Here is a 22314-nt window from a genome sequence, read left to right as displayed (position 1 = left end):
ACACATGGCCTACCTAGAGGGAAATGTCTTGACAAAAGCTATTGGCAACTGATCATTCTCGGTAGAGGCCAAACACAAAGAAACAGCACACATACTCATTTCCCAGCATTCTTGGTAGGGAAGGAGGTTTCTATGATTCGAGTCTGGCCAATGACTGGTAACTTGAAAGCTTGCAGAATTTCTGGAAAATCTCTCCTTATTCAATGAGCAAAGAAGTAGGAACACTGTCTTCCTGTCATTCTCCACCTCACCTCACCTCATCTCACCTCACTTCATGCTTCTTGTAGCGGCTGTGTGACAGTATCATGAAGCAATGATGGATTTGGATGAAAATCCCAGACCCGTAGGACAGCCTAAAAGAAGGATATAAACAGAGTCCTTGGAGACACTGTATAACCTACCTTCTTCCTAGAGGCAAGTCAGGTTGGTCTGAACCATGGTTATTTGTGAGTTCTACCACCTGAAGCCAACATATCTCACTGGCTAAGATCTTTTCAATGTAAGCTTCCCTTTTAGGAATGTGCTGAAAGCATCTGGGCCTTTCTTATAAAAGATGTGTAAAATAAAAAAAAATATGTAAATTCAGCTTCTTAACATTTATGCAGAAGTTCTTTTCCATCAAAAAACACTTAGATGAAGTTGCAAGTATAATTAGCAATGGTGGTGTAAAGAAAGCCCTTATTCATAAATATATATGAGCAATTAGTAGCAATACTTCCTTCCTTATGTGCCTAATAGTTTTGTGATACAGGCGAGCAGGTAGTAGAGATGAAAATTGCTGTACAGTCCAGGGAGTTTCCTTTAAGAGGCCAGAGAGGAAATATTTGAGGCTATGGTGTAAATTTGCTGCCATTCAATAGAAAAGCTGCCGTAGACCCTATAAACAAATGAGTTGGGATGAGACTCTTGGCATTTTAGATAAAAAAGCCAGTGAGGGCTAGTGTGCTGACTCCAGAGAAAGGTTCTAGGGAAGAGAAGGCACGGATGTTCATCAAGTGTTAGGTGTCAGCAGTCTTACACATATATTCACCTTAGGCTCTTAGCAAGTTCATAAGTCAGATAGGCGAGTTTTGGAGAAAAATAGGTCACTTAGCATTTTGTACCCAGCAGAACACAAAACTGTGCTTTTTAAGCACCATGGCATGTTTCTGCTCATTTTTGAGAATTCACACTTTTTTTACTACTAGAAATGAGACAATCTGACCAATAAAGCATCTAGAGCTGACAGCTGAAAATTACTATTCTCTATAACTTATTTTTGAGATGAATTTTGTTATTTGCTTTCATCCCACATACCTACAAAACAAGTGTCCTGTGAGTCCTTAGACTCCTAAGACAGGGATGCACCTCAGGATCTGGGAGGAATGGACCCAGGATAGAAGAGGGAACCTTGTATTTACCTTTTCCTAGCCACACACTTCGCATTTCTTCTTCCCATAAATCCCTTTTAAACTTTATAAGGAAGAAAAGAAAAAGGGTTTAAGTTAAGTATCACTACTCCTGTATGGAAGAATTCACAGTGACAGAGTCCAAGGGTGGGAGACCTTGGTGGAAGTGAAAAGATCCCTGGAAGGTATCCTTCCTCATTCAAAAATATGACTAGACTTGCATGGATTTCCCCAGAAATAGCAGCTTCAGGCAGGAGCCCTGATTTCTTATTCACAGAGCTTGGTGCCTCCAGCCTCGCTCAACTGCAGTGATGCATGTGTGTACAGGTGTACGTGGCTGTTTCGGTTTATCTTGTCTAATAAGAAGAAATGAAAAAAAATAGTCAATCATGACATAAATCATATACAGAAAGGGTTAGCTGCACTGTATTTCACTTTTTCTATTTATTTCATGTATTTACATTCCATACCTTGAATACAAACGTCATGTTCACTCAATGACCTTTAAGTGAACTGGATGTGAAGCTAGTACACTGGTATAATTCAAGCTATTCAGGAAACAGAGGTGAGAGGATTATCAGATCGAGAGCAGCCTAGGCTGAACAATAGGACTTTGTCTTAAAATTTCAAAGGGGGGAGGGGCTGTTGAGCAGTAACTCTGTAGTAGTAGAGTGCTTGCCAGAGTGTGCACCAGTGTCAGGGTTCAGTCTGCCTTGCTGGGGAAAACAAAAGAAGTAAGCTGCTCTCGTCTCTGAAGAGTTTGCAAATCAATGGCTGAAGTACTGGTCTGCCTAGCTCCATCCTCCAGACTCCATTTTGTTCCTGTTTTGAGAGGTACTTTGTTTTCCTGTTATGTCCAATCTTTCTTATCCTATTAATATTACATTTTTTTTGTTTATTTTAGTCCTGAATTTGTATGGTAAAGCTATGACTACATTGCCAATTACCTATATAAGAAGCAGACTCTCTCAATCTGCTTTTGTTCCTAATATACTTTTGTACGTCAGAGAATTTTTATTTTTGAATATAATTTCTCCCTCTGTTTCTTTATTGCTTCTCTATTTTATGCGTTGCTTGTAGGACTTTCCTCGCTTGAAATATAACGATCTTACTAGAGCCTATTTTATCTCTCTGTTCCACTGTACAAATGGTACACACATGTACATGTGTGTTACCAGACAAGAGAAACAGAGGGGTTAAATTCAAGGCTGAATCAGATTTGGGGGAAAAGAGCATTGCACTTGGGGCAGCAGAAAAGCATAACATGTGTACCTCTATAAGGTATGAGTGTAATCAGAGAGGTTTAATTAAGGGAAGGGTTGTTGGTTTGCTTGTTTATTTTTTAACCGAGGAGAATTAGATAAGGTATTTTGAAACAATGTGCTTTTGCCACATGATTAATAACAAAGATGACCTCAGTTTGAGGTTGAATAGACTGCTGCTCTGCAGATGTCCCTATAAAGATACTTTTTGTCTGATGCTGTGGTGGCTTATGTAGGAGTCCTGTCATTCTAGCAGTATCTTCTCAGGTTGCTTTTAGGCAACGCTACCTGTGCAATGACCTTTCCTTCCTAACCTACCAGCTTTCTTTTCTTATTTATTTATTTTTGCTAGGGATAACATAAACGACTCCATCTGCGTTCTGTCTAACCAAATGTTTGGTTGTGTTTAGCTCATTAGTTACTCTAGAATTTACATTTGTAAAGTAATTTGAAGTGGGATTCTTACTTCTTCAAAGTTTATTAATTGTGTCTTGTGGCTTTAATAAGTTACTAAAACACTTGTGGCTTAAATCAACCCAAATCTACTGCAAAAATGCTATATACTTGTAACAGTCAAACATGGCTCTTATGGGCAGAAACAAAGGTCTTAAAAAGGCTGCCTTCTTTCCCAACATGCTAATAGGCCAGACTCTGTTTGATCAAGATCCTCTAGCTTTTGAACACTACCCACATTTCTTGACTCATTCCTGTGTCCTCAATGCTAGCAGCATCTTATCCCCCTTACCTTTCTCTAGCACTGACTCAAGACAGGACCCCGCCCCACCCCTGCTTTTAAGATCTCCTGAAATTACATTGAAACCACGTATATAATTTACCTCACTGTTTTGATACTTGGGACTTTACTGTAATCTGCAAAGACTTTATGTCATGGAAATGTGGACATCTGTGGGTTTTTATATGCTGCCTACTACAGCAAGAAGTGAATTTTTAAAGATTGAATCTGTTTTTTCTTCACTGTTTGAAAATTCTATGCTGGAGCTAGAGAGGTAGCTCAGTGGTTAAGGACTCTGGTTGGTCTTGCAGAGGACTCAAGTTCGGTTTTCAGTACTGACATGGAGGCACACAACAGTCTTTAAGTAGTTCCAGAGAATCTAATGCCCTCTTCTGACCTCTGTGAATAGTGAATGTTCATGATGCTTAGACATACATGTGGACAAAACACTCATAAACATAAAAAAAAACCAATCATTTACACAAAATAAAAATAAATGATTTTTACAGAATTTTAGCGGAATTCTGTGCTTCCGTGTTGTATGGATTTGTTTCTAAGCGTCTGTTCACTCCATTTGTTTCTCCCCTTATCAGTGTTTGATTACTGTAACTTTACAGGCTGTTTTCATATTTGGTAGGTCAAGCATTTCATTAATATTCATATTTCCAAATTTATTTATATTCTTTTATATTTTCTCTTTCATATTAACATTATAAATCCCTTGCCAAAATTCCTTAGACTCAAACACGGTGCTGAGACAGGGAATGTACACTTATTAGTTAATTTTGAATGTATTTATATTTTCAAAGTTCTCACATTTTCCTATGTAATGTACATTACTCTAATAAGTTCTCATACATTCTTTGAGCCCACTTCGATTTTTTTCCTTTTATTTCAGACCCAAACGTATGTGGCTTAAGACATCCCCCAGTTCCCCTTTTTGGGGATGGGCTATCTCTCACCAACTCTCTGACAGGGAGGGAAGAAAACAGCAAAACAGCCTGAGAGTAAAATCAGTTGTCCTTGAATACAACTAAAGGGAAAATCAATTCTAACAGATGTTACTATTGTTTATCCTATAATATAAAGGTGTCTACAGTGAGGGAGAAAAGTCAGAAATGTAGCGGGGAGAAGGTCATCCATATAGTTAAAGGTCAATCAGGAGGGCTGGCTGATTGCTTCAACGTCTGCAGCCCGTTTCTGCTGAATGCTGTGGGTGCCAGGTTTGATAACGCTGTCTGCTCTGCCTGGGACTTGGTGGAGCACAAACTCCAGTTGTCTCCCTCAGTCAGTTTTTCGATGCTGGTAAACCTCTGATTGGATGCCGTTACTTTCTGCTGACACATGTTCTTTTACTTAGAAGCTTCACCTGAGAGAACACTCTGCTCTGCTCTGCTTTAGATGTCAGAATGCCAGCTGACAGCCTCAGTGGTTCTTCCCAGTCAGTTGCGGCTGGGTATTTTGAATGCTTAATTTGACAGTATTCAACCCTCTATCTAGTATTTCTATCCATCTGTCACTTGCTATTTATCCTTTTATTTTGGCTTGCTATACACGTAGTAATAAACCCATTCACTCAAAACTGAAAGTATGGCTATCTTATATTAGTGTCTGGACTGTAATCCCTGTTAGGAAGAAATCAAATCCTGTAAAGACACATGGAGGGGCGAGTGTGTGTGTGTGTGTGTGTGTGTGTGTGTGTGTGTGTGTATGTGTGTGTGTCTGTCTGTCTGTCTGTCTGTCTATCTGTGTATATGTGAGCCTCTACATTCTGTGCTTTTCCAAATATTTCCTGGAGTATCCTTTTTACTGTGATATCTCTTTATACTCATGATCATTTCAAGTAAAACAGTTGATTTTTCTAGTCTATGTCACCTTTATCAACTCAAGTTGTTCTGTTCCCCAATCAGTTCCATCACTGGGTCAGATGATTCTGTTGGAGAGTTGAAGTAGACAAATATTTGGAGTTAGCATTTCAGAAGCACACATTAAGGCTGTTAATCATTTCTTTTCCATTAAGGAGCTTGGCCTTTGGCATTTTTACCGGCAGGAAAAAAAAAAAAGGCAGATATAAGCAATTGCTTTGAAAGAATGTGCATTCACTTCACTCTCAACTTCTTCAGGAAGAAATTAAGAATGCACATAAGTTTGGGAAGAGAGAAATCCTTTGTGAAGGCTGGTGTTCCCCATAATGACTTGGATATGAGTGTCCGTGGGCATGGGATACTGGGAACTTGTACAAGAATGATACCCTTGGGAGTGACAATTTAGTTTGGCTTTCCTGATACTCTTGTTCGGAACCTATGGCATTTACTCTGGTACAGGGTAGGCTCTGCACTCTTCAAGAATCAGAACGTCTCTTATTTTTTTCCTCCATGTCCTGTATGCTCTGTACAGTTCCAGGATCTAATTATGGAAAGCAGACAGCACTGCTTTCTGGGGTACTGTGATGACTTTTCCAGGGCTGCATTGTGCTGCCTTGTTTTCCTGTCTGTGGTAGCGTTCAGGGTGGACTGGCACACTATTAAATGCCCAAGAGTTGTGAGAACTTGAGTACTGCTTTCAACATATTATAAAGGAGTAAAAACTGACCAAGCTATCTAGAAAGGAAAGATTGAAAGAACTCCCTGGAAGCCAGCTGGATACTGGAGACAGAACTTTTTACTTAGGCCTCTGCTTTTTAGAAGACATGGGGTCTCCTCCTTTTGAGACTCTTCTAATACTGTATATTCTGTTCCTCTGCATTATCTGCATTTTCATACATGTGTGTCCATGTACAATATTAGTGAGTATCTTACAAGTAAAAGTCTTGTACAAATATTTTATGATTTTCTATTTTCTTTCTTCTCTGAAAGCTTTTTTACATCGCTGCATGTATGCACACATCTGTCATATGTCATCATTCTCACTGCTGGTCACCACTGAGAAATTACTATTTTCATACATTTAATATAATTTTAGGCAGGCCATTTGATGCAGCCTGATTCTTTGCTCAGCACCTAGAGTTTATGTTTCATCTTATGTATTATAAAAAATGACTGTGACTTGCAATACATTTCGATAAACAGCCTCATATGTCTAGCTATAAATAGGTAACTTTTTATTTTTTCTATAGTGCTGATATCCCTTTATCTGTAAACTGATGTTTTTATCAATGTTTTGAAGACAATTGGCACATTATTTCTTAAACTACTTTTCTGTCCAATTCTTGTAATCGTTTCTTCCTGAAATCCTGTTTTCAGAACAGGATTTTCCAAACATTTTTCTCTAATTTTCACCTTGCATAACACACACACACACACACACACACACACACACACACACACAGAGAGAGAGAGAGAGAGAGAGAGAGAGAGAGAGAGAGAGAGAGATATGAAGAAAACACCCAGCATTGATGCCTGGCCTTCTTATTCACATGTTCACATACATGAAAAGATGGACACATGTACACACGTGCGCGCACACACACACACACACACACACACACACACACACACATATATATGAACAAAACACCGAGCATTGATGTCTGGCCTTCTTATTCACATGTTCACATACATGAAAAGATGGACACATGTACACACGTGCACACGCACACACACACACACAGACACACACACACACACACACACACACACACACAGTGGTGACTGAACTTAGTTCCTTATATTTCATAGCAAGTATTTTACTGACTGAAGCATCTAGTTTGCATACTTTCTCCTGACCTGTGGTTGAGCTCAGTGGCTTTCTTGCTAGCTCTAATTTGCTTATAAAATCCCAATTAATTAAAAATTTATGCCTTATAATTTTCAGTTCTAGAATCCCCATCTGATTCTATTTATAATTTTCATGTTTCCCTTTAGTCATTGAAGTACTGCTTACATGTTTTTACTGCTAATTTCTGTGTTGGGATCATTGATGGTTTATTTTAAAAACATCATTATTTTAGAGCAGTTTTAAGTTCACAGAAATACTGAGGAGCAGGTGCAGAGTTATCCAGCATAACTCCTGATTCATATACGACACATAGTTTCTCTCATCATATCCTCTACGTATCATTCGTTAAAATCAGTGAACCCACCACATCTGTAGTTATAAACATCCAGAGTTTACATTAGAATTCACTCTAGTTGTTATATTACTGTGGGTTTTGACCATTACATGGTTACATGTATCTATCATTACAGCATCAGATATAGTGTCTTTACTACCTTAACAATCATTTGTGTCTTGTCCCTTCATCCTTTTCTTTCCCCTGACTTTTGGTACCCATGGTCTTGTAGTTTTGCCTTTTATAGAATGGTATGCTTCTAGAATGACACAGCATGTAAGTTTCATATTTTTCTTCCCTCCACTTACTAATATGTTCTTTCATATCTTCAATTGTTGGCTCTACAATGACTCTTAGTGCTAACAGCTTGTTTCACCGGGTGATACAAACAGGAAGTGGTGAAATCTGCATGAGGTGGGTCCTGGCTAGAGATCTTTAAGTTAATTGGGAACATGTCTTTAAAGGAGAACATGTGTTCTTGGTCTCCTGCTAATTGTCTTTTGCATCTTGCCCATTAATGGGTGAATTTCTCCATTATGTGTTCCTGCCATCATGTGCTCTCTCAGTACAATGGGGCCAATGAGTTGTGGATTAAAACCTCTCAAAGTGTGAATCAAAATAATCCGTTTCTTTTGAAAACCATAAGTTGGTTATCTCAAGTATTTCATTAAAATGAAAGACAGTGAAGTCACAGTTCTCTTCATGCCTTTTCACGGCTTGATAATTTATTTTGTTGAACAGTGGATAACATTATCTGATGTAGGACAGCATATTTATATCTTCACCAAATGAAAGACATCTTAATAGCTCACAAGCCTTAGCAATTGTGAAAAAAGTCACTATAATCATCTACGTGGAAGGTCTTGTGTATACATAAGTTTCCAACTTCTTTTAGATACTGATGCACATGTTTGCTGAATCATAATATAAGAGATTAAGTTTGGCTTTGGAGAAAACCTTCAAAGCATTTTCTAACATGTCTGTGTGGATTTCCACTTCCACTGGCAACAAACAAGCATCCTTGTGGCTCCACAGTCACCAGCTTGTGGCTTGTCTGTGTTCTGCATTTTGGCCATTCTAAGGATTTTGGTGGAATTCATTTTATCTCACATTTGTCTGATGGTACATGATGTGGAAGACATTCCATATGCTCATTTGCCATCTGTAAACCTTATCTGAAGTAGTGTATGGCTAAGGTCTTTGAGAAATTATTTAATTTGGTCATATGTTTGGTAGGCTTCAAGAGTTTCTTGTACACTTCAATTAACAATCTTTTGTTGGAAATGTCTTTGCAAATATGTTTTCCTGCTCTGTAGCCCATCCTTTCATTCTCATCACATTGTCTTACGCAAACAAAAAAGTGAATTTTAATTAACCCAGCTCACCAGGAAATATTTTTTCTGGATCATGTTTTGGTGTCACTATCAAACCAAAAGTAATACAGAGTATCTGCTGCTGTGTTACATTTTTATAGTTCCCAGTGTCCTTTGCTGTACAGTTAGAGCTGTAATATATCTTCAGTCAATTGTCAAGAAAGGTACAGGGTTTGTGTAGAGATTCATTGTCCATTTTTGTATCTCAATGTCTAGATGCATCATTGTTGAAAACAATATTCTGGTGTGTTGGTTTCATTATAAAATGCAGTTGGCTATATGTATGCAGATCAAATTACCTCTTCTTTTAGTATTTTCATTGCTTCTATTACACTTTGTAATGGTTAGTTTATAGTTTTAGGTATTACGTTCTACTGAATCTGTCTTAGTTATCTTTGCCTTTTAGTTTTGGAAGCTTCTACTGAGACAACCTTGAGTTCAATGATTCTACCCTCAACTATAACAGATGAACTAAGAAGCCCATAGAGTCCATGAGGCAGTCTCCATGCCCACTATGGTGCTTTCACCCTCTCACTCTTCCTTAGGATTTCATCTCTCTGCTGCCTTTCTCACCAGTTCCTGCAAACTGTTTATCCATGAGAGAATTTAGCATAATAATCAGAGTCACTTTAAGTTCTTTGATGATTTTAGCACAGGTGCCATGTCTGATTTTGATGTTTGCTGCCTTCAAGCCTATGGTTTCTTTGTTGAAAGATGAACATGATACAGTTCTGGTATAGACCATGAACAATGCAGAGGCAAATTGTGAGGACAGGGGAAGAAGATTCTGGAGTCATATAACAAGATGTCAGCTTTTCAGCGAGCCCATACCTGCATGCTGCCAACCTTAGAGTGTTTCTCTGGTTATCTTTCCTCTCCTCTCTCTCTGTCTCTCTCTGTCTCTGTGTCTGTCTGTCCATCTCTCTGTGTCTGTCTGTCTTTGTGTGTGTCTGTCTCTCTCTGCTGTTTTCTCTCTGCATTAGGGATAGTTTTATTGGAGTTATTTATTTATTTACTTATTGTCTAGTAATTTTCAATTGTATGCCAGGACTATCCATTTCTACTTTGAAAGATGCTACACTTTGTTGTGGCTGGCAACTAGATGCTAGTTTTAAAAGTCCTATTGACATTGCTACCAACCTCTGTTGCAGTGCTGTCCCATTTGCTGTCCCATTGCTACCACATCATCTCCATGTTTGCTGTAGTCATACACAGTGCAGTGAAAAGTCTTTTTGAAAAAGGGTCTGTGATCAAGAATGTATGACATCTTAGCATAGTAGCTGAGGCAGAAGGATTACTAATTCAAGGCCTACCTCAGTTACAGAGTGAGTTCTATGCCATTATCGTGATTTGATCACATTAATAGTTATTCCATGGCTTATTTTGATGTTTCTTCAGTTTCTTCAAACTGCCATTTGTCTTTTAGCATGTGATTTTGTTGGTGTAGAAAGGTAAGATCAGGACTGGAATTCAGTGGTAGAGTGCTTGCTTAGTGTGTATGAAGCCCCTGAGTTCACTCCCTTCTCCCAGTATAATTCACAAAGGAGAGCAAACAAAGCAACAAAATTAATTAGTAATTTTTTTCTACTAATTTTCTTGATTGAAAATGTTGTGTTTTACTTTTCATTACACACAATTTTCAAACAAGCTCAGAGGCCTCAACTATTTTATCTGCTTGTTAATTGAGCTCTGGGACATAAAAGAAAGCAATAGTGAAGTGCGTAGCTTCCCTATGAACCTTTTCCCCAAACAAAAAGGAGCATGCCACCATGAAAATTAAAATGACTTGTTTCAATGACACTTCCATGTTCTTTGAAGTTTATTTGATAGAGTACACTTTAGAGAAGTTTAGCAGCACTCTTCATGTGAGGTGTAAAGAAAGGCAGGGTGATTTAGAGATTTCTCCATAAAGCACAAGACCAAGAAACAGGGGAATGGCCAGCCTAGTCAGATATGATAGCCACAGTTTACCCCTTAGCCATACATCTCTACAGAAGGAGGAGAAACAACTTAGGCAGCAGAAAATAACTCCATTATAAGGGAAAGAGTCATGCCTACCCATGGAATCCTGCTGCTCAGGGCCAGAGAGACACATGGGAAATAAAAGATTCCCTAAGGCCTCAGGAGACAGGCTTTGTTCTGTGTGATCTGTTCACAGCATGGATGGGAAAGTCATACTGATACCTGCTCTGTGATATCAGTTCGAAAAAGGCCAACACCTCATTGAAAGGCCTGCTATTTCCATGAATATTTTTTTTTCACCATAGAAGTGAAAGTTCTTTGCAGCAATCTCTTTATGTATGCCAGTATACCAAATAAAAAGGATGACTAACTGGAAAGTGAAAATTTACAATTTGGGATTCAAGCTTCCCATTAATCAAAACTTTAGGGGAACTCACTTCCAGTTTTGATATTCACTTTCCGTTCATAAAAACAAACAAACAGACAAACAAGAAAATAAAACTCTCTCTCTCCTCTCTTTCTCTCTCTCTCTCTCTCTCTGACACACACACACACACACACACACACAGAGAGAGAGAGAGAGAGAGAGAGAGAGAGAGAGAGAGAGAAAGAGAGAGAGAGAGAGAGAGAGAGAGAGAGAAATAGATTCTTCTCTCAGACAATACATTCTGTTTCGGCCCCCTCCACTCCTCTCAGTTTTCCTTCCATTTCCCTCCTCTCAGATCCACTCCCACTTTAGTTCCCTTCAGAAGTGGGCAGGCCTCCAAGAGTCAACAACCAAACTGGACAAAATAAAATACAACATAAGGCAAAAGCCCTCACACCAAAGCAGGACGAGACAATACAACTAGAGCATTTGTTTGTTTATATTTTTCCTGGCTGTTTTTTTTAAGGGAATTATTCATTTCCTCAAATTGTTTGTTATGGTTTACTGGATTTCTTTTTTTCTTTTTTTTTTCCATTTTTTATTAGGTATTTAGCTCATTTACATTTCCAATGCTATACCAAAAGGCCCCCATAGCCACCCACCCCCACTCCCATACCCACCCACTCCCCCTTTTTGGCCCTGGTGTTCCCCTGTACTGGGGCATATAAAGTTTGCAAGTCCAATGGGCCTCTCTTTCCAGTGATGGCCGACTAGGCCATCTTTTGATACATATGCAGCTAGAGTCAAGAGCTCCGGGGTACTGGTTAGTTCATAATGTTGTTCCACCTATAGGGTTGCAGATCCCTTTAGCTCCTTGGGTAGTTTCTCTAGCTCCTCCATTGGGAGCCCTGTGATCCATCCATTAGCTGACTGTGAGCATCTACTTCTGTGTTTGCTAGGCCCCGGCATAGTCTCACAAGAGACAGCTACATCTGGGTCCTTTCGATAAAATCTTGCTAGTGTATGCAATGGAGTCAGCGTTTGGATGCTGATTATGGGGTGGATCCCTGGATATGGCAGTCTCTACATGGTCCATCCTTTCATCTCAGCTCCAAACTTTGTCTCTGTAACTCCTTCCAAGGGTGTTTTGTTCCCACTTCTAAGGAGGGGTATAGTGTCCACACTTCAGTCTTCATTTTTCTTGAGTTTCATGTGTTTAGGAAATTGTATCTTATATCTTGGGTATCCTAGGATTTGGGTTTACTGGATTTCTTTAAGGATTTATTCATTTCTTCTTTAAGGACCTCTATCATCTCCCTATAGATGGTTTGAAGGTCTTTTTCTTCTGCTTCAATTATGTTGTAGTATTCGGGTCCTGCTTTGATAGGATAGCTGGGCTCTAGTTGACACATATTGTCCTGGTTGTTCTTGATTATGTTCTCATCTGGGTTTGGGGTGGATATAGGTCTAGGTGTTGATTTCTGGCTTTGTCTTTGTTGGGTGCATGTGTTTCTTTTTTGTTTTGTTTTGTTTCTGTTTCCTTTTTGCAATTTCAGAGAGTGTGGTAACGGTGTGCTGCCTGCTTAGCTAATATGTTCACGGAGAATGCCTGCTGGAGTTGGAGGCTGGGAGGGAGGGAAGGAGGGAGAGGATTGTCTGTGGGATTCACCAGAGGTGTGTTTAGTAGGGGAAGGGAGGCTGCCTCTGGTGATGTGTTACAGCCCTAGGGGCTAGGGACAGGCTTGACACAGGGTCTGCAGGGCAACCTAGAGAGTGGAGAAGGTCCAAAAGGCAGCCTATGTTGGGGGATGGGGAGAGGGTCTTCTGTCAGGCATGGCCTCTGGTTAAGCAGGAGTTGGGGGATTGAGACATTGTGATGACAGGTGAAGGGAGGCCAGAAAGGAAGGCGTGGTCTGTGGGATCCGGAGGATGCAAGAGGAAGGGAGGTTGCCTTTTAGGGAGGAGCCTGAGGGTATTAGGTGTGCTGAGGGAATTGAGAAGACAGAGAAGGTTTTTGTTGTTGTTGTTGTTGTTGTTGTTGTTTGTTTGTTTGTTTTTGTTTGTTTTTGTTTTTCAAGACAGGGTTTCTCTGTATAGCCCTGGCTGTCCCAGAACTCACTCTATAGACCAGGCTGGCCTCAAACTCAGAAATCCGCCTGCCTCTGCCTCCCGAGTGCTGGGATTAAAGGCATGCACCACCACGCCCAGCAAGACAGAGAAGTTTTGCAGGCAGGCGGTAGGCTACCTGGTCTTCTGTCAGGCATGGCCTGTTGAGTCTCAATTTTCTAAATGTTCTTAAGGAATTAAAATACTGCCTTCAAGACCCAGGGCGCTGCCTGGATCAGAGCAGGTCCTCACCTTAGTTTATTGGGTATCAGTTAAGGTTTAGAGCTGGCAGCTCTGCTTTTTCAATCTGGTTCATCTGTTTCGTGTTAATTTATTCACTTCTGGCTGAAAACGTAAACAGAAATGGGCTGAGCTCTTCCAGAACTAGCCTGTAGCAGCATCGCAATGGAAGACTCCACCTTCTCCTTCTGAGTTGTCCTGGGGCCCATATGCACAGGACTGTGAAGCTCCTGTGGCAATTGGACTCCCCATTGTACATTTGATAATGGCAGTGACTGCATATTGATTCTGTGCATAGTTCAGAAAATTAAAAGAGACAATGCATTTGAGAGCCAATTGGAAAGTGTCCGGCACAATTAAAAGATAAAGTTATAAAGTCAATGGATTTAAATTGAGTTGTATTCCCACAGAGGACATTCACTCTGGTCTGGGAACTTAAATAACACAGCACTCATAAGAGATGCCCCATGGGTCTTGACATTGAAAACACAATTGATTGTTCTTACATAGAGGCTCAGTTTTGTGAAGATCTTTTTTCTCCCTCCTCTCCCTCTCCCTCTCCCCCTCTCCCCCTCTCCCCCTTCCTCTCCCCCTCTCCTCTCCCTCCCCCTCTCCCTCTCACTCTCCCTCTCCCTCTCCCTCTCCCCCTCTCCCCCTCTCCCCCTCTCTCCTCTCCCTCCCCCTCTCCCTCTCCCTTGAGAACCCTTCAGAGTAAAACAGGAATTTATTATAAGGGAAGGGGTTCTCATTATTCTCTATGACATAACTACTAGTCCCTGTAATAACAGTAGTTGTCAGAGGCTTTTTATGGCTCAGCCAGAGGAGGGAGGAAAGTATGTGCATTTGCATGTTAGAGTCGAGAGTGTGACAAAAGTCCAATTGGGAGAAGCAATAAGGTCAGTAAGTCATATCATGCAACGTGGAGTCTAGAGTTAATCACAATGCATTATACTCCTTACAAATAAAACATTGTTATTTGACAAGTTCATAGAGTATATAATGTGATTTGAACATATTCATGCATATTATCCTCTCTTATCTGTTTTCCACACCTGAAGAACCGCTCTTTTACAATAAATTCCTTTTTTACATGATGATGATGATGTTGATGATGTTGTGTGTGTGTGTGGGGGGGGGGGAGGTTAATTAGGGCATTTGCATTACCATAGGTAGAGGGTTATTTACTGGAGTATGGGCAACTACTAATGGCTACACCACCAAAGAAAATGGCATCTAACCCCTTTGCATGAACAACTAATAGTTCCTCATAGAAGGGCAGTATTAATTCTTTTAATCGTTTTAATTCTATTCTGTGTGTATGTATGTTTTTTTCTACATGCATGCCTCTTTACCACTGGTATGCCTAGTGCTTTTGAAGGCCAGAAGATGGTGTCACACTCCCTGGAACTGGAGTTACAGATGATTGCAAGCCACCATATGGTGCTGGGCATTGAACTCAGATCTTCTGGATAAGCAGCCAGTGCTCATCAACACTGAACCATCTCTTCAGCCCCAAGAGTGTTCTTGAAAATCATTGAGATTAAGTTTTATTTTTAGGAACTGAAAAAAAAAAAAGCAAGCACCTTCTCATTAGCCAATTTTTATTTTAGTCATTTCACAGTATCTCTATAATTCAAAATACTGTGTTATACATATAAATATATTCTATCAATTAAAAATATCTGCTAAAAATAATTTACAGTATAACTGTTAAAGGGAAAGGAAAGGACTTTCTGAATTCATTTGGTAGGGAAAGCAGGATGAAGGAGACAGTCTGTCCAGCACATAAGAAATACTGGTTTGACCTCTGGCACAGCCCTTTTGATGTGGTTGGGTTGCGTTTTGCTGAGGCCTATTGGGTATATATTCAGATGAGATTGTTGCTGGATAGCTGAACTGGCTGGTTTTGTGTGACAACTTGACACAAGCTGGAGTTATCACAGAGAAAGGAGCTTCAGTTGAGGAAATGCCTCCATGAGATCCAGCTGTAAGGGAGAGCCCATTGTGGGTGGTGCCATTACTGGACTGGTAGTCCTGGGTTCTATAAGAAAGCAAGCTGAGCAAGCCAGGGGAAGCAAGTCAGAAAGAAACATCCCTCCATGGCCGCTGCATCAACTCCTGCTTCCTGACTTGCTTGAGTTCCAGACCTGACTTCCTTTGGTGATGAACAGCAGTGTGGAAATGTAAGCTGAATAAACCCTCCCCCCCCCCCCCCCAAAAAAGAAAGACTGGTTTGCTTGTCATCACACACACACACACACACACACACACACACACACACACACACAGAGAGAGAGAGAGAGAGAGAGAGAGAGAGAGAGAGAAAGAGAGAGAGAGAGAATAAACAAACAAAAACATAAAAGACAAAGGGAAGGGAAACAGGAGAGTCGAGAGTCTAAATTAAAGACATGATTCATCTTTGCCTCCAAATAACCCATACTGTTGTGCACACATTCATTTAAGATGCTTTAGAAAATAGTAGCATTGTCTTCCTCAACCTGGGCTTGCTCTGTGGAATGGACTCGGCTCCTTGCTTCCTGCATGTTGTTCATTTGGTGTTTATTTGAAAGACGAAAGAAAGGATTGCAGTCAAGAGTTTATGATTTTACCTCTGATACTTTTCCTGGAGATTTCTCACACTTTTAGTAGATGTGAATTAAGATTACTATAGTGTCTCCGGAGTATGTTTGTTGACTTTTTCTTTTCCTGCTTTGTCTTTTCTGTGAGTGCCAATTTTGAGTTATGAAAGGATAAGCTTCATGGCTGCTGATAAAGGACTTTTTCCTGGCTAGTCACCATCCAGTTTCTATAGGAAATAAAAGTGAAAGGAAGGATGAAACAACAAAAAATAACAATCATTTGGAGAGCTTGTTCTAGGTACCCCATCTGCTGAATTTGCACTGTGTGTGTGTGTGTGTGTGTGTGTTGGATGGGCATGGGTATTGGGTATGTATAGATCAGGGATGTCAGCTGCTGTTGTTCTCTGCCATATTTTTTGAGAAAGGGTCTTTCTCACTGAACAGGAAACCTTCCATTTGGGGGGAGGTTAGCTGGCTTGAGAGCTCTCAGGTTCTGCCAGTCTTTGTCTTTCAACGCCAGATTTATAGGAATGCATAGCCATGGCCTGTGGTTTCAAATTTGGGTTTTCATGCTTTCAGACTCATTCCATGTTGTGGAGAAAAATCCCTTCATCCTTGAGTTAAATTGATTCCATTCTGTCTGCCATGCTTTTCCTCTAATTGAGTCTCTTGAAGAGGGGTTATACACCTATCTCCTTACAGATGTTGGAGGATTTCTTCAAGCATGCCCACTGTATGTCATTCACAATGTGTTTTCTCATTCATGCAAACGGGTTTTGCCAAGTCTATGATAGGAAAGTTGTTCACATTGGCATATGCCCTTGCTGCTCTTGAGAAATGAGGATATGAGCCAAGTCTCCTTGTGGGAATGAAGAGCTTTAATTTCCATCTTACTGGACCACACCACAGCAAGCAGCAAGAGATAAATGTGACAAAGTCTGCTGTAGGATGGTGGCTTTTAGTTTGGGTGAAGACTCAGAATATTAGTCAAATTGGTGACATTCCCAACCTAGCGCCTTCTCTCCTTCTAGCTGCAACAGCATTAACCCATTGGAGTAGACATTCTTGCCATCGTGTCAGTATTCTCAAAGTGAAAGGTAGAGGAGGGTCTGTCTACTTACTTTTAGGAATTCCAGTAAGCACTCTGCAGCACCCAAAGACGCTTTCGTCTATAGGAAAAGCAAGTTAACAGGAAGGCCAGTAGTGACTTCAGTGCACAGAAGGTGGTTTGATTGACACCCTTCTCAGACCCCAGTTTCTCTTCCTTTTGTTGGTTTAAAATGTCTACCTTTCCACCGTCATCCTGGCTTGTCTCTAATCTAGGTAAGCCCAGGGGCTTGGATGATTGCATATCATGCAAGCATCCTGCATCAGCTCAGTTTTGAACTTATTTACCCAAGTCTTGAGTGCATTGCGTCCATCAAGCACTTGCATCTCTTGTCATTCCTGCTTGCATTTAAATGGAGTCTGGCACGTGATAGTCTTATCCCCTCAGAAGAACATTGCTTTTGATAAGGCTTGCTCTGTAAGGTGTAAGGTGTTTGCAAAAAGGCTGGGTGCTGGATGAAAGCTGGTTCTCTGTTACATGGAGGGTCCCTAGTCCCCACTTCTGTATCCTGCTGTCACTGGCACATCAAAAATTCTTTAGCAGAAAAGGAATGACTTGTAGGCTTGGCTCTTCTGTCATAGTGGAGGAAGATAGATTCCTGAGCATCCCTCAGAGAGATCCCACTACCATGCTGGTGAGTCTTATGTTACTGGATCAGTAAAACACTGGACATGAGAACCAAGTGGCCACCAGGCCACTTGCCATTTCTTGACTCCAGAAAGATAATAGGCTTTGCAAAGATCTATAATTTTACTGTAGTAGCACTCAGAGCTAAGTGTTAGTCTTTTATTTTGTTTACAACTGATGTCTAATTGAAATAAAATTGCAACATTTCTTTTATATAAGAATGATTTTGCCAAAAAAGTTAAAAAAATAAGAAGTGCTGTTATGAATGTGGGAATTCTTACATATTGGTAGTGGAGTTGTAATTAGTAAAACCATTACAGAGAACAGGTGGTATTTTTTTCCCTTCAAGCCCAAAATAGATCTCTCATATGAGCTGGCTATTCTACTCCCTCATATACAGCCTGGGGAAATGATAAAAAACATGTCAAGAGACACCAGCATATCAATGTCATAATACTTAAGATGTGGTATCATTCTCAGTGTCTAGTAATGGCTGAATGGGTAAACAATGTGGTATCAATACATAGTGAAGTATTACTCAGCTGTAAAAAAATAATCATTTCCAGCTATTTGAACAAAATAGACAGACCTGGAGGACCTTGGATTTAGTTAGATAATTCACTTGCAGCAAAAATAAATATACATGTTCTCTGCCTTTATGTATGCTGATAACAAAATTAACATTAAGTAGCAATTATCAGAAGTTGTAAAAGTAGTATGGTGGTGAAGGGGAGTGGAAAGTAGTAAAGAGAAGTTAGATAATGCCTGCCCAATCACAATTAGATGGATCTAATCAGCTCTCACATTCTATAACACTGGGAAGACTATAGTTGACAAGAACACATTATATATTTTAGAAATAGAAAATAGATGCTGAGGATCTCAAAACACAAAATACTGTTAAAAGATGGAAATATTTGTTACCCAAATTTGATCCGAATGTATTATACACTTGTGTTAAAATACTGAGCCGAAGCTAGGCATGGTGATACATGTCTTTAATCCCAGCATTTCGGAGGTTTAGGAAGGCAAATCTCTGAGTTTGAGGTCAGCTTGGTTGACAAAGTGAGTTCCAGGACAGTCAGGGTTACACAGAAAATCTCTGTCTCAAAAAATAACAACAAAAAAGCCAAACATTAAGTGGAACTTGAGAAGTTCTAAGGAAGAGAAGGAAGAAGGATTGAAGGAGCCAGAGGGTTCAAGGACACCACAAGAAAACAGAACTAATTAACCAGAGCCCATAGGAGCAACACAGAGAGTGAAATGGCAGAGAGCATACATGATATGGCCCTAGGACCTCTGCACATATATAAAAGTTGTGCAGCTTGACCTTCACGTGGGACTCCTAACAGCAAGAGCAGGGTCTATATCTGATTTTGTTGCCTGCCTTTGGATTCTTTTCCCGTAACTGAGTTCCCTTATCTAGTCACAAAGGGAAAGGATGCTCCCAGCTCTACTGTAACTTGATATGCCAATACAGGTTGTTATCCATGGGATCTCCCTTTCCCTATACTGAGGAGAAAGGAAGGGTTGCAGGATGGGCGAGGGAGGTGACGTAAGAGGGGACTACAGGAAAAAGAGGAAGTAGGGCAAGCTTCAATCAGAATGTAAAAATTTAATTAATTAAAAATACTATACTGCACTTCATATATGAACAATTATTGTCTATTAACAAAATTTGAAATGCTTAATGAGAAAAATAATGAGTTAATTCTAGATATTTATGGAATACAAAATTAAGGGCTACTTTAATATGTGTGCACATTTTGTAATTATCAAATTATTGCATCTAGCATATCTGTTACCACAAATAGTTCTAGTTATCACTTCTTTGATTTGAGAACATTCCAAATCATCTTTTCTGGTTATTTTGAAGTCAGTCATTTCATTGTTGTTGTTAGGGATAGTCATTCTACTTTTCACTGTGTTTGGAACACTGAAACTTAGTCCCCCTGCCTGATTTTGTTCATGTTGTCTTATGTCTCCTCATTTCTTTATCTCTTCCTCTCCCTGGCTTCTGCTAACCACTATTCTAATCTATACACCCATGAGATCAGTGTTTTCAGATTCTATAAATGAATGAGATCATGTACTATTTGTGTCTCTGTGCCTGGCTTATTTCCTTAATATAATGTCCTCCAGTTTCATCCACATAACTAAAAAGGACAGGATTTGTTCTTCCTTGTGGCTTGAGCAGTATTCTGTTGTGATATTCTATCATGACTTCATGCATCCATTAATATGCACTCTGGTTGATGCCATGTTTGGGCTATTGTAAAAGATAACATGGTGAACACAGGCCTGTGGGTATCTCTTTGACATACTGACTTTATTTCCTCTGGATAGACATCCAGTAGCAGGATTATATCCAGCTATAGTTTACAGGCTCAATTGAACCACACCATTCACATGTTTTACCATCTCTCAGCATTGGAATCAGACTGTCTGAACCTCTATTGGCATTGTTGTTACAGCCACATGGGGTCCTGGTTTGCATGGGTTACTTTTCCTTGCTAACACTTGTTCAGTGGATGCCAGTGGCCAGTGAATTCTAGACCGGTCTCTGTCAAGTTCCTGACATTGCAGGACAGTTTGTCACATTCTCTGATGTGACCTTTCTTATTTTAGCTGGGGGGTCTATGCCCTTATCCTACAAGCTCACCTACATCACGATGAGAACTTTTACTCGCTATAGTATATTAGTGGAGACCCTGAAGCAAGTTTGCATTCTGGCCATGCCAACCTTCAAGCAGATTTAAGGGACATGGTCCCGCCTTTGCCTTTTCTGTATAGTGCTTGTCTTGGTTTGTTTGTGTACTGTGTGACTTTTCTAAGTTAAGCTCAGGTTCCAATACCGGATTGTGGACTCTGTGAGAGCTGGTGGTTGTCCTTATACTTTTGTATACTGCATAGTTGAGTTATGGTCCCTGTAAGGGTTTGAATAATACTAAAACTACTAATAAAGTAAATGCATCTGCATTATTCTAAGGATGAAATATAAGATGGTGGTATGACCAGCCTCCACTTCTTTCAGAGCAGAGCCATGCTACTGGTAGCCATTCTTTGTGGAGCTGACAAGCACAAATATAATCTAGGTCTTGTACCTGGGTGGCAGCTTTAGGTTCTAACAGTGGGACTCAGGATAAAGGTTCAGGACATTGGGCTGCATCCCCCTTGTGTTGGGGCCTCACTTAGGGTTCCACATAGAGGCAAGTAGCTCTCACCATCATTTCATTCTCATGGTATGCCAGCTTCATCCAGCCACAGTGATTCCTTCAATAGTATCTGAGGACAATTCTGATGAATGAAGACAGGAAGACTGGGTTCTTTCCAGCTTCTGGCTATTATGAATAAGGCTGCTATGAACATAGTGGAGCACGTGTCCTTATTACAAGTTGGAACATCTTCTGGGTATATGCCCAGGAGTGGTATTGCTGGATCTTCCGATAGAACTGTCTAATTTTCTGAGGAACTACCAGACTGATTTCCAGAGTGGTTGTACCAGCTTGCAATCCCACCAGCAATGGAGGAGTGTTCCTCTTTCTCCACATCCTTGCCAGTATCTGCTGTCACCTGAGTTTTTGATCTTAGCCATTCTGATGTGAGGTGAAATCTCAGTGTTGTTTTGATTTACATTTCCTTGATGATTAAGGATGTTGAACATTTTTTTTTCTAGGTGCTTCTCAGCCACTTGGTATTCCTCAGGTGGGTTTTTAATAGGGTTATTTGGTTTTCTGGAGTCCAACTTCTTGAGTTCTTTATATATATTGGATATTAGCACCCTATCAGATTTAGGATTGGTAAAGATCCTTTCCCAATCTGTTGGCTGTGCTTTTGTCTTATTGACAATGTCCTTTGCCTTACAGAAGCAATTTTATGAGTACCATTTGTCCATTTTTGATCTTACAGCACAAGCCATTGCTATTCTGTTCAGGAATCTTTCCCCTGTGCCCATATCTTTGAGGCTTTTCCCCCCACTTTCTCCTCTTTAAGTTTCAGTGTCTCTGGTTTTATGTGGAGTTCCTCGATCCACTTAGATCTGAGCTTTGTACAAGGAGATAAGAATGGATCAATTCACATTCTTTTACATGCTAATCACTAGTTGAGCCAGCACCATTGTTGAAGATGCTGTCTTCTTTCCACTGAATGGTTTTAGCTCCTTTGTCAAAGATCAAGTGACCATAGGTGTGTGGATTCATTTCTGGGTCTTCAATTCTGTTCCATTGATCTACCTGTCTGTCACTATACCAGTACCCAGATGTTCCACAACAGAGGAATGGATACAGAAAATGTGGTACATCTACACAATGGAGTACTACTCAGCTATTACAATCAATGAACTTATGAAATTCTTAGCAAATGGATTGATCTGGAGGATATCATCCTAAGTAAGGTAACCCAATCACAAAAGAACTCACATGGTATGCACTCACTGATAAGTGGATATTAGCCAAGAAACTCAGAATCCTTAGAATGGGGGAACAAAATACCCATGGAAGGAGTTACAGAGACAGATTT

General features: G+C 40.1%; 1 long non-coding RNA gene across 1 annotated transcript in view; it reads left to right on the top strand.

Annotated features, from left to right (window-relative positions):
* The first annotated feature begins 2042 nt into the window (after positions 1-2042).
* Positions 2043-22314, top strand: part of Gm14133 (predicted gene 14133) — a 44937-nt gene continuing 24665 nt past the window's right edge. The window contains exon 1 of the long non-coding RNA NR_166392.1: positions 2043-2222. This is a non-coding gene — a long non-coding RNA (predicted gene 14133). The remainder of the gene's footprint in view (positions 2223-22314) is intronic.

Source organism: Mus musculus, chromosome 2, assembly GCF_000001635.26.
Source record: "Mus musculus strain C57BL/6J chromosome 2, GRCm38.p6 C57BL/6J".
NCBI lineage: Eukaryota > Metazoa > Chordata > Mammalia > Rodentia > Muridae > Mus > Mus musculus.
This window is presented reverse-complemented; position numbering and strand designations above follow the sequence as displayed.